This window comes from Euphorbia lathyris, chromosome 1 (assembly GCF_963576675.1).
Source record: "Euphorbia lathyris chromosome 1, ddEupLath1.1, whole genome shotgun sequence".
Taxonomy (NCBI): domain Eukaryota; kingdom Viridiplantae; phylum Streptophyta; class Magnoliopsida; order Malpighiales; family Euphorbiaceae; genus Euphorbia; species Euphorbia lathyris.
The window spans coordinates 15330124-15343164 of NC_088910.1; the positions used below are offsets into that span (position 1 = coordinate 15330124).

Here is a 13041-nt window from a genome sequence, read left to right on the forward strand (position 1 = left end):
CTCTCTTTTTTTAAAAGAAAAGAAAAATTGGGAAAAAAAATGAATATAGCTTTATTATTATTCTTTATTTTCTTTTAGAATTGTTAGGATTGATTGTGTATGTATCTAATTAATCCGATCCGCCCAAAATAGAATGGGCCAAGCCCATTTTAAGAGATGGAGAATTAGGGTTTTAGCTTCCTATAAATATGCTTAACCCTAATCACAACATAACAAAAGAAGAGGTTGCCTCTTTGTGCCTCCCCTCTCTCTCTCTCCCTCTCTCTTCTTCTTCTTTTTCACTTTAGTCTGTAGATTATTCAGTCTTCTATGGCTAACGTTATGGTTGCCTATTACTGGTGGTACAAGATCGTGGTGCTAAGATCCGCTTCCGCTACTCTGAGAGATCTACAGGTTCTGCTGTTTAATAAGGTACGCCTGAACCCGTATATCTCAAATGGATTAATTGTCGTTAATCCCTTCTATAATGAAAGTCTCAGATTTTATGTGTTTCTCAAATTAAAGATTAAAATATTGTCTCTTCAAAAAGAGTGAATTTTTATAATCAATGAATGTGTATACTATCTTTAAATGTATTAATATAATTGTTTCTATAGCTAATTAAAAAAACCATATAGTTTCATGAATTTGCATATTCATATCTATGAGTTTTTTTCCAAAAAAATAACCATAATGTTTGTTCCGTCAGCAAAACCAAGATAAAAGTCCCACAACATTAAATTGTTGACATGCCAATGAGCAATTTTATAAATAAAAAAAATATTTCACAAGATAAAATTAATTTTTATATATATTTTTATTTTGTTTCTCTCACTTCTCTCACCTCCACTTTTTTTCTTAATCATACAACTCCAATAAAATACTTTGAAGTTATTAAGGCACCTCGTATCTTTCATTCAACATATCATATCTGGTATCAGAGCCTAAAGCTCTGTTTATTAAGATAAAACTATCTTGAGGCAGATCCCTAATGGCATCCAATAGCACACATTTCCTTCCGGGAAATGAGAGAACTCAAATCTTCCCAGAAGGATTATCAATGACCAGATCTCCTCTGTTCTTTGGATCATACATTCTGGAAAAATATAATGAAGAACTTCATCCAAGCACAAAACATGAGTGTCTGGTTAGCAATAATGAAAGGCCCATATGAACCTTATGAAACAGTTGAAGGAGTTAAAACCGTGAAAACTGAAGATAAGTGGTTAGAGGATGACTTGAAGAAGATCCAGAATAACACTTCGGCTATCAATATGCTTCACTGTGCTCTAGAATGCAAGTCAGCACAAAAGATATGGAACAAGCTGGAAGTCACCTATGAGGGAATTAGTAAGGTCAATGAGTCAAAAGTCAATAAGAATATGAGGCTCTATGAACTCTTTGAGATGAAGGAAGGTGAAGGCATCTTCGAGATGAATGCTAGATTCACCAACATTATAAATGAGCTTAAAAGACTTGGAAAAGTCTTCTCATAGGAGGAGCAAGTTAAGAGTATTCTTAGAAGGTTTCCGAAAGGTTGGAAGGCAAAGAAGACAACTATTGAAGAAGCTCAAGATTTAACGAAATATAAATATGATGAGCTAATTGGACCCCTTCTTACCCATGAAATATCAATGAAGCATTTCGAAGCCAAAGAAACATCTGAAGATAAGAAACAGAAGTCAATAGTGCCTAAAGCTGATTCCTCAGAAGAAAGCACTACTGATGATGAAGAGATGACAATGTTCACTCGTAAGATGAAACGAATGTTAATGCTAGAGACTCCTTCATTTTTCTTCACTATTGCATATTCACTCATGCATTAATCCTTTCATTAATTATCATTAATTCTATATAAATCATGTGTTAATCGTTATTAATTGTCATTAATCCCTTTTCTAGAAAAATACATTTGGGTTGTTAACATGTATAGTCTTGCAATTGTATGACTTTAAGCAGGAATTTACAATTGCACGCTTTAGACTTACTTTTCCTTCTTAAAGCCTGTCTAAACTTTTCAAAACTCCTCTATACCATTCACCACGTGAGCATCTCAAAAGCTTATGGTTTCCTCCGTGTTTGTGCGAAGCAATAATCAGCTCCAAACCATGTACATTTACAATTGTTTTAGAACTTGTGTGGAAAATTATGCCCGTAATGAAAGGGCTACTGTAATCGATACCGTCACCAATCCAATCTTCTAATGACACCTGAAAATAAATGAAATTCATAAAAGATAATTAAAAATACACTTCAAACGCATTAAAAACAAAAATATAAAAGAAAAGTTGGGTTTCAGCCTCCCCATAAGGGGGGCGGATGAAAATCCCACCTGCCTAAAGAGTAGGCATGATTTTCTCCCGCCCAAACCAAGTACGAGTATAAAAAAAATCTAAATAGTTCATTATTTTCGGAGTTCTCGGATCTATTTTTTATCTCGTCTTTGAAATCATCCATTTCCGGAGTTCTCAGGTCCTCTTTTTAGGATTTCGGTTTTGCTCAGGAGAGAGAAATAATTTTCAGTTTTTGGTAAAAAAATGAGAAGAACGAAATTGTCAAAATAGAAGGCGGTGATAAGTAAATTGGGAGACGGTGAATAGCAACACCCTTAAACATTCGCAAAATAGCAACATCCTTAAACATTCGCAAAATAGCAACACCCTTAAACAGTTGATCACAAACGTTGGTTGCTAAACTTAGGGACTGGATGGTCTTTGTCGCTAACTGGGCTACAGTAACACTGATAGCATTGACGCACCAGCGATAGCTGATAGCTATACTAAATTTGGATTGAATACAGTTTCTTTCCAGCCCACAAAATAACTAAAACATAAATATCTAATGCATAATAAATAAAATATTCAAATTAACAATATCTCAATCTAAATTACGAAACTTGTTCACGAATATATAAAACAATATGAGCATTACAATCAAAATTCAAACAAGACAGTGCTTACCAATATATACTCTTGAATTTATACAAGAATATGAACATTACAATCCAAATTCAAACAAGCAGTGGCTTAAAACATGGAAGAAAAGCAGCTTTAGGAGCAGCATCTTTCAATTTAACATCTTTCCACCAATCTTCCTCCGCTTCAATTATCACCTCGTTTCTCTTGGCACTATTCGAGTCTAATGGAAGCCTTTTAAGTTGGGAGCACTCCATGATTTCCATTCTCTTCAGACATGGAAAACACAGTGTTTGCCAATATATGCTCTTCAATTCTGGTAAGCTCTCTAGTTCAAGAATTTCGAGTTTCGCAAAGATCGGTTGAACCTCTTCACCTAATCTCTTCCATATTTCAATGTATTGTGTAGTGCCGATAACCTCTTTCAATTGCTCGCAACTTTTGATTCACAGTGTTCTGAGGTTCGGGATTGTAATAATCCATGTCAATTCCTGCAAACTTGAGCATTTTTCAATAGTCACTTCTTCAAGCCTTCTGAAATTTCTCTCCTGTAACTAGCATTCGAGACTGAACTCTTTCAAGTTTTCAGCTTGATGGATCTCCAATGTAAGCAGGCTATTCATACTTGCTCAACGCGAAATATTGAATCCCAAAAAACTTCAAGTGACAGAGACTGGATACAGCTTAACAGTTTGGGATTGTTATACAATTTGTCAAGAGCGGATGCGCATGTTATTGTAACAGAGAGAATATTATCAGGATATCCACACCGGAACATTTTCAGGACTTGCAAGGAAGACGATAAACCGTATAGAATTTGCTTAGGAATCACACGCAATTGGTCGTCGTGTTCCAAGCTCAAGCATCTCAAATTTTTCAGCATTCTTAACTCAATAGGTAGTTGTTTATCCAGGTGTGTGACAGATTAAGATATTGTAGAGAAATTAGCCTTGAAATTTCTAGGGGTACTTCTTCTACCCCACTGTTTGATAAATCTAGTACTGTGAGAGCATCCATGAACTCAGAAAATTCACCTCTGATCATAACAAATGGATTATGATTCAGCAAAAAGGTTAAAAGAATCTCTGGAACAACATTTCCGAGATTCCGAATCAAACTTCCCATTGGTGAAATCCACCCTACAGTTTCAAGTTTTTCTGAATCTGTTGGTCCAACTAAATGAGCATGCTTGAACATTAGAGATTTGATTACTAAAAAACAAACAGAATTCCCGAATCATATCTAGCATATTCACATTATGATGTTCTTGTAAACCTGCGTCTATCAATTCATCTATATGGCATCATACACCAAATTCAGAGCATCATAATCATCTAACAGTTGTTCACAGATCCAATAATCTATCAAATCATTCCTAAAAATAGTGAAATCCTCCGGGAACAAACTGAAGTATAAGAGACAAGATTTAATTCTAGATTTAATCTATCAAGATTGGGCAAACTATCAAAACAGCATTGCAACAAGTAATTAGGTTGAATTTCCATACCTAATTCCCGATTCCCGATCATTCCTTTCAATCTCATCAAAAGCACAAATCCAATCTTCATATGTTCTCCGGCGAGCCATGGCACGACCAACAGTGCAGAGTGCAGAGAATAATCGGCAAACCCTCACATTTCCTCACCAATATCCGAGCCATATCGGAAATTCTCCGATCGCTCACTATCCATTCTTCCCCAACCTTCCGCCGGAACAATCGCAAAGAACGAGTTTGTTCCATACATCATAACACAATAATACAGACTTCTTCGCAGCTAATTCAAATCGAATGAGTTTAGATTTTTCACCTGAGCTTTTTCTGACCCATTTGGCACCAAAAAGCTTCATGGATCTGGAGATGTCATCTCATGAGCGTAGTTTTTCCCGTTCCTCCATTGCCTAATATGGCAATTGATCCTGATGATCTTTCCATGATCAAGCTCCAAGCTTGATTCAGCAGGGAATCAAATCCCACCACTGACATTTTAAATGGCAAAAGAATTGAACTGAGCAATTGCAAGTATAAAATTTGGCAGACTATAACTACAGCTAATTTTTGTAGAGGGATGGAGGTGAACAAGCGTTGAGTTTTGGCTCTAGTTGTCATTTTTAGCTACTTGTTTGTTACTAATAGACAAGTTATTCCAAATGGGAATAAATTTATTATCATGATTGTGCTAAATGTCTCAAGTTGATCCGGATTGGGAATAAACCTAACGTTTCTCAGTTGGAATAGTTTCAAGTTTAATTGACGATAATGATGTTTTTCTATGTCTAATTTAATGTTTTATCTTCGTTCAAACCTTCATTGTTTTGGTCACTAAATATGGTTTGAAGTTACAGATTTTATGTTAATGGAAAAAAGATTCATTTTTAGTCAACTAGGCTTGAAATTGCACCAACTCGTAAACGTGATGTTCAAGAAAGCAATGTTTACTATATAAAAAATAAATTCATTCTCCTCCAAAACTCATGATGCTAAATTTATACTATAAAGCTTAAAAGATAAATCATAATTATTGGTCATAACGAGGCTAAAAGTACAAAGCACAACAAGCTTTAATTACAAAATTCACCAATTGATTTTAACACTATCAAGATAAAGCACAACAAACAGGAAAAGAAAAAGTAAGAAAGTAAAACAGAAAAATTGAAAAATGACTACATATTTATGTTTTCTGAATCCCTTAATTTAACAAGCCCTGGACAGGCACCTCTCAAATCATCACCCAGGGCCGGCTCTGAGGGGAAGTCCTAGAGGTATTGGCATAGAATTTGATCTGTAAAGAATGTGGAAATCTTGTTTTGAAGTAAAGTCCGTACAACTTTCCTCGGCAATTATTGAAATTGAAATGATGAAGATTAAGATGCACAAATCTGATGAACGTTTGGAGAGTTAATAAACTATCTGAACCCGCTTCATGACTATTTCCACAAATTCTGTGAACACCCAAACTGTTGGCCAATTTCTCCAATCCACCATGCAATCCACGGTATAGCTCATGCATTTGATATCATAAACTTGATATCCAAAATAAAACTCTACCAGTTTCAGAAACCACTCCAGCCGAGACGGTAAGTTTTGTCCCGTTAAAATCTTGATCAAGAAAGCTATATCATAAGCCCCATGGAATGTTATCCATGTCGATGAAGATTTGTAACGACTCATTACTAAACTCCAAACCCATCTGGCACCAAAAACCCTTGAATCAATTCCTTTTTCTGTGTTCTTGTTGAAATCGATCCCTTGTTTCTTAAGCAGCTTGATAGACTCTTCATTGTAGGGATCCTGGTGGATATTGAAATCTCTGAAATTGAACTGCCAAATATAGGAGTATTTTGTGCCGAAATTGGGGAGGTTTCCGTCTCGATCCGAAAGAGTGAGACCGAGTTGGATGATTTTTATGAAATCCAGGTTGAGTTTCATGAGAGAGTAGATGTAATGAGGAAAGGCTGAAGAGGTGAGAATGGATTTGAAAATAGTACCAGGAAATTCAGTATCCAAAGAAACTAGAGGATGGTGAGGAATTGCTTTTTCAATTAGTGAAAATTCAAATTCCAGATTTTCTGCCCAAACCTCTCGTATGATTACTGGTTTTTCCTCCATTGAAAAACTGAAATCTGATGATCAGATATTGATAGGTTTTTCTTTTTCTTGTAATCGGAAACTGACTTGGATGTCTAAAATAACTCGCTTTGGTGAAATAGGAGTTAGATTAGAGCCAACATAAGTTTAATTTTAAAACTTGTTTTGAGAGCTTATAGAATGTCTCAAAGTTTATAGAATGTAAATTAGGTATAAAGTTTAACTTGTAGTTTGGAAATTTATAGAGAAGGGAAGAAAGGTTAATTTTACTCTGGAGACATAAATTTTTTAACGAACTTTCTGTTACTTCTAGTAACCCCTGATTTGGATATTAAAGTTTGAAGGTTAGAGTTTAGAGGTTAAAGGAAGTAAATATTTAACTTCCATTAACCTCCATTTACTCTCCAAATACAACTCCCAAACAAAATTAATATGATATTCAACCTTCAATTACTCTCATTTACCTCCATTAACTTCCTCTCAAACATCAGCTTAGTTTCTTAAACGGATAGGGTGCAAAAATACATCTAACGTTAGCCGTCAATAGCAATTTTACTCTCAATGTTTAAAATAGCGTAATTTTAATATGAAACTTCCCATAGGTGAAATCCACCCTACAGTTTCAAGTTTTTCTGAATCTGTTGGTTCAATTAAACGAGCATGCTTGAATATTTGAGATTTGATTACTAAAAACAAACAGAATTCCCAATCATATCTAGCATATTCACATTATCAGTTCATCTATGGCGTCATAACCCAAATTCAAAGCATCCTAATCATCTAAAAGTTGTTCACAGATCCAATAATTTATCAAATCATTCCTAAAAATGGTGAAATCCTCCGGGAACAAACTGAATTATAAGAGACAATATTTAATTCTACGATTGGGCAAACTATCAAAACAGAATTGCAACAAGTAATTAGGTTGAATTTCCATACCTAATTCCCGATCATTCCTTTCAATCTCATCAAAAGCACAAATCCAATCTTCATATGTTCTCCTACTAGCCATGGCGCGACCAACAGTGCAGAGAATAATCGGCAAACCCTCACATTTCCTCACCAAGATCCGAGCCATATCGGAAATTCTCCTATCACTCTCTATCCATTCTTCCCCAACCTTCCGCCCGAACAATCGCAAAGCATCTTCCATTACAAACTCATCTATGAACAAGACGCGACGAGCTGATTATGCCTGCAATTAGATCCGCAATTTCCCCTGGCCTCATCTATGAACAAGACGCGACGAGCTGACTCCAGAAAGAACGAGTTTCTTCCATACAGACTTCTTCGCAGTAATTCAGATCGAATGAGTTTAGATTTTTCACCTGAGCTTTTTCTGACCCATTTGGCATCAAAAAGGTCCATGGATCTGGAGATGTCGTCTTGAATTTTTTCGATAGTGAAATTTGATGATACAGTGACCCATAACACAGTTTCGAATTTTTTGGTGCAGAGTAATTTGTTGTAAAGTAACTTGTTTACCTACTTGTTTGTTAGTGATAGACAAGTTATTCCAAATGGGAATAAATTTATTATCATGATTGTGCTCAAAGTTGATTGGTGCGGTGGTTTTCACCTGGTCAGTGACTGACCAAGCGCGAATATAAGCCTTACGATAATTTTAATCTCCACAATAGGATTTTAATAAGCTTAAATCTAACGGTGACCGACTAAAATCACTTGGTCAGTCACTGACCAGGTGAAAATTACTGTTCTGTAATATGCAAGTTAGTTAGTATTATTAAGGCTTAATATATCATTTGTTCCTGAACCTGTCTATAAAGCTGATTGGTAATCTGAACTTTCAAAGTGTGTGAATAAATCCCTAAACTTGGATTTATTACGAGAGGTAATTTACAAATTTAGCAACATGGTTATCAGGAAAAAGTAATTAGTATCCACGTATAAAATAGTGCAATCTTAAACCTAACGTTTCTCAGTTTGAATAGTTTCAAGTTTAATTGAAGATAATGATGTTTTTCTATGTCTAATATCATGTTTTATCCATGCTCCAAACTCCACCGTTTTAGTCACTCAATATGGTTTGAACTTGCACATTTTATGTTAATGGATAAAAATTCATTTTTAGTCAACTAGGCTTGAAATTGGACCAACTCGTAAACGTGATGTTCAAGAATGCAATGTTTTCTACATAAACACTAAATTCAATCGCCTCCAAAACGCATAATGTTAAATTTATACTATAAGGCTTAAAAGATAAATCATAATTATTGGTCTTTTTGCATAACAAGGCTAAAAGTATAAAAAAGCGCTTATAGATATATATACCACAAAAAATGAAAATTTCAAGTTTTTAATGTTTCTATAATTACAAAATTCACCGATTGATTTTAACACTATCAAGCTAAAGCACAACAAACAAGAAAAAAAAAGTAAGAAAGTAAAACAGAAAAATTGAAAATGACTGAAATTTTACATATTTATTTTGTCTGAATCCCTTATTTTTACAAGCCCTGGACAGGCATCTCTCAAATCATCACCCAGGGCCGGCACAGAGCGGAAGTCCTAGAAGTATTGGCATAGAATTGGATCTGTAAAGGATGTGGAAATCTTGTCTTAAAGCAAATTCCATACAACTTTCCTCGGCAAGCATTGAAATTGAAATGATGAATATAAAGATGCACAAATCTGATGAAAGTCTGAAGAGTTAATAAACTATCTGAACCCGCTTCATGGCTATTTCCGCAGACTCTATAAACGCTCATCTTGTTTGCCAATTTTTCCAATCCACCATGCAATCCATGGTTATAGCTCATGTATTTGATATCATAAATTTGATATCCAAAGTAAAACTCTACCAGTTTCAGAAACCACTCCAGCAGAGACCGTAAGTTTTGTCCCGTTAAAATCTTGATCAAGAAAGCTATATCATAAGCCCCATGGAATGTTATCCATGTCGATGAAGATTTGTAACGACTCATGGCTAAACTCCAAACCCATCTGGCACCAAAAACCCTAGAATCAATTCCCTTTTCTCTATTCTTGTTGAAGTCAATCCCTTGTTTCTCAAGCAGCTTGATTGACTCTTTATCGCAGGGATCCTGGTGGATATCGAAATCTCGGAAATTGAACTGCCAGATGTATGAGTATTTTGTGCCGAAACTTGGGAGGTTTCCTTCTGGATCCGAAATAGTGAGACCAAGTTGAACTATTTTCAAGACATCCAGGTTGAGTTTCATGAGAGAGTAGATGTAATGAGGAGAGGCTGAAGAGGTGTGAATGGATTTGAAAATAGTACCAGGATATTCAGTAACCAAAGAAACTAGAGGATGGTAAGGAATTGCATTTTCAATTAGTGAAAATTCAAATTCCAGATTTTCTGCCCAAACCTCTCGTATGATTACTGGTTTTTCCTCCATTGAAAAACTGAAATCTAATAATCAGATATTTACAGTTTTTTCTTTTTCTTGTAATTGGAAACCGGCTGCTCTGAATCCTGATTCCAATTGGGTTCGTTTATGAAAATGGAAACAGATGCTAATTTTAAAACTTGTTTTGAGAGCTTATAGAATGTGAGTTTTTAGAATGTAAATTAAGTATGAAGTTTAACTTAGTTTGGGAGTTTATATGGAAGAAAAGAAAAGTTAATTTTACTCTATAAATATAAATTTTTTAATGAACTTTCTGTTACTTCTAGTAACCCCTAATTAGAAATTTAAAATTTGAATGTTAAAGTTTGAAGGTTAGAGTTTGGAGGTTAAAAAAAGTAAACATTTAACTTCCATTAACCTCCATTAACTCTCCAAAAACAACTCTCAAACAAATTTAATGTGATATTTAACCTTCAATTACTCTCATTTACTTCCATTAACTTCCTTTAAAACAAGAGCTTAGTTTCTTAAACCCATAGGGTGTAAAATACCTCTAACGTTAGCGGTCAATAGCAATTTTACCCTGAATGTTTAAAATAGTGTAATTTTGGCTCTAAGATTAATAACAAAGGATAATTTTACCCTAACATTAACAAGTTCGCAACTTCAAGCCATATTGAGCGACCAAAACGGTGGCGGTTGGAGCGAGGATAAAACATGAAATTAGACATAATAAAACATCATTATCGTCAATTCAGCTTGAAACTATTCCAACTGGAAACGTTAGGTTTAACATTGCGTTATTTTGTGCGTTGATGCTAATTACTCTCTCCTAATAACCATATGGTTAAATTTATACCTTATCCCTTGTAATAAAAAAAAAATTCATCTAGCCTCCAACTTAAAAAAAATAGAACGGGCCTAAGTTTATCATCTCACCCCGAGCCTCTAAAAGGTCAGGAACGATTCTGCTTCTACTTCACTACAATTGACTCCTTGATTTCAAATGTCACGGAGTTTTATAGGTAATATGGTTTACTTGTTGTTGCTCTTTAATTTTGTTGGAAAAATAGGTCTTTCTCTTTTTAGAAAATGCTACTTTGCCAATTACTAGTTTCCTAACTAAATATCCAAATTACCTGCTCTGTTTTTTTAAAAGAAAAGACAAATTGGTAAAAAATTGAGTATACCTTTATTATTATTTTTATTTTCTTATAGAATTGTTAGAATTAATTGTGTATGGATCCAATTAGTCCGACTCGCCCGAAACGGAACGGGTCAAGCCCATCTTAAGAGATAGAGGATTAGAGTTTTAGTTTTATATAAATAGGCTTAACCCTAATCACAACATAACATAAGAAGAGGTTGCCTCCTGCCTCATGCGCCTCCTCTCTCTCTCTCTTCTTCTTCTTCTTCTTCTTCTTCTTCTTCTTCTTCTTCTTCTTCTTCTTCTTCTTCTTCTTCTTCTTCTTCTTCTTAGTCTGTGGATAATTTAGTCTTCCCTGGCTAACGCTGTGTGGTTGCCTGTTACCGGTGGTACAAGATCGTGGTGCTAAGATCTGCTTCCGCTACCGCTTCCACTACTCTGAGAGATCTACAAGTTCTGCTATTCAATAAGGTACGCTTGAACTCGTATATCTCAAATGGATTAATTGTCGTTAATTCCTTCAAAAATGAAAGTATCAAATTTTATGTGTTTCTCAAACTAAATATTAAAATATTGTGTCTTCAAAAAGAGTGAATTTTTATAATCAAATGTGTATACCATTTTTAAATGTATTAATATCATTGTTTCTAGAGCTAATTAAAAAATCCATATGGTTTCATGAATTTGCAGATTCATATAAATGAGTTTTTTTTCCAAAAAATAACCATACTGTTTGCTCCGTCAGCAAAACCAAGATAAAAGTCTCCACAACATTTTTTTGTGCGAAGCAATAATCAGCTCGAAACCATGCTAGATACTCCTTCCTTTTATCTTCTTTTAGAATTCTTAGAATTAATTGTGTATGGATCCAATTAGTCCGACTCGCCCGAAACGGAACGGGTCAAGCCCATCTTAAGAGATAGAGGATTAGAGTTTTAGCTTTCTATAAATAGGCTTAACCCTAATCACTGTTGAAACACCTTTCCACATGATTTTGATTTGACAAAATCTTTTAAGTTAATCCATGATTAAGGGGCAATTAAATTTAAGTGCTTTGATTTAATTGTACTAATATGTTTGTTCAATGTTGAGCATAAATATAAATGAAAATAGAAATAAAAAGTAAGACAGGACGAAGTCAGCATGAGAACACAGCACAAGCTGAATGAAGTGCAACTCAGCGTAATAGAAGATAAGTCACCTTCTGAACAGAAGCTTAAAGATTAAGCTAATCAATGAAGCTGAGTGAAACGCAACTCAATATCAAAAGTAGAGAAGTCTTCTTGGGAACTATATCTTGCAGAACGAAGCTGACCATGGAAGCTGAGTAAAAGAGAACTCAGTATCAGAATTAGCAACAATCACAGACAACGGCTATCAAAGTCAAGCTGAGTGATCTTCAGGACAGCGCGAATGATCCGTTTGCTAAAAGACAAGATCCGACAATTGTCTGCACCAATTCAGAAGCTTTGGAATTATGTATGGATATAATTTTGAGATGCATGGGTCAACTGTTCGTTAGCTAAAAGACGAACTGGCGCAAGAAGACGAAACCTGCGATAAAAAGACAAACCTGACGACTGTGGAATTCAGACGACAGGATTGGCCTGCAAATCTGAAGCTGACCAGAACATGTCGCCGGAAGGAGCCGTTTGAATCCAACGAATAATTCCGGATTCAAATGATTGAGCTTTCAGGTTTCAACTTTAAAAGGACAAGTATACTTCTTGAATCCTTTGCCGATTGCCAAGAGAACAAAAAGCATACATACAAAGCACCTCAAAACAAGAGAAAGATCTTACACCAAACTTCTATTTCTATGTAAAATCTAGAGTGATTTTTGTAATCGTCTAAAGTGTTCTTTGTCTGAAAAAGAACAAATTATGTATCAATTGTAAAATTGAGAGAGTGTGCTGAGCACTCGGTTTTAAGTACTCAGTGGTAGAAAAATCTAGGTGTTCGGTTATAACACTTAGTAGGAGTTGAGTAGACGAATAGAGGACGGTACTCTTGCATATTCAACTGCCTTGTAAACGGTTTGCGATCTACCTTTAAAGAGCTCAATATTGGATTTAAAAA

At 35.0% G+C, this 13041-nt stretch overlaps 1 long non-coding RNA gene and 1 pseudogene across 1 annotated transcript; both read right to left on the bottom strand.

The window, feature by feature from the left end:
• Window positions 1–1863: 1863 nt before the first annotated feature.
• On the bottom strand, window positions 1864–7961 carry LOC136222669 (uncharacterized). The gene is made up of 3 exons (XR_010685688.1): window positions 7420–7961; window positions 2940–4871; window positions 1864–2189 (listed from the first exon to the last, which is right to left on the bottom strand). It is a non-coding gene; the product is annotated as an uncharacterized lncRNA (long non-coding RNA).
• LOC136222663 (probable CCR4-associated factor 1 homolog 11) lies at window positions 4888–7424 on the bottom strand (annotated as a pseudogene).
• Window positions 7962–13041: the final 5080 nt, after the last annotated feature.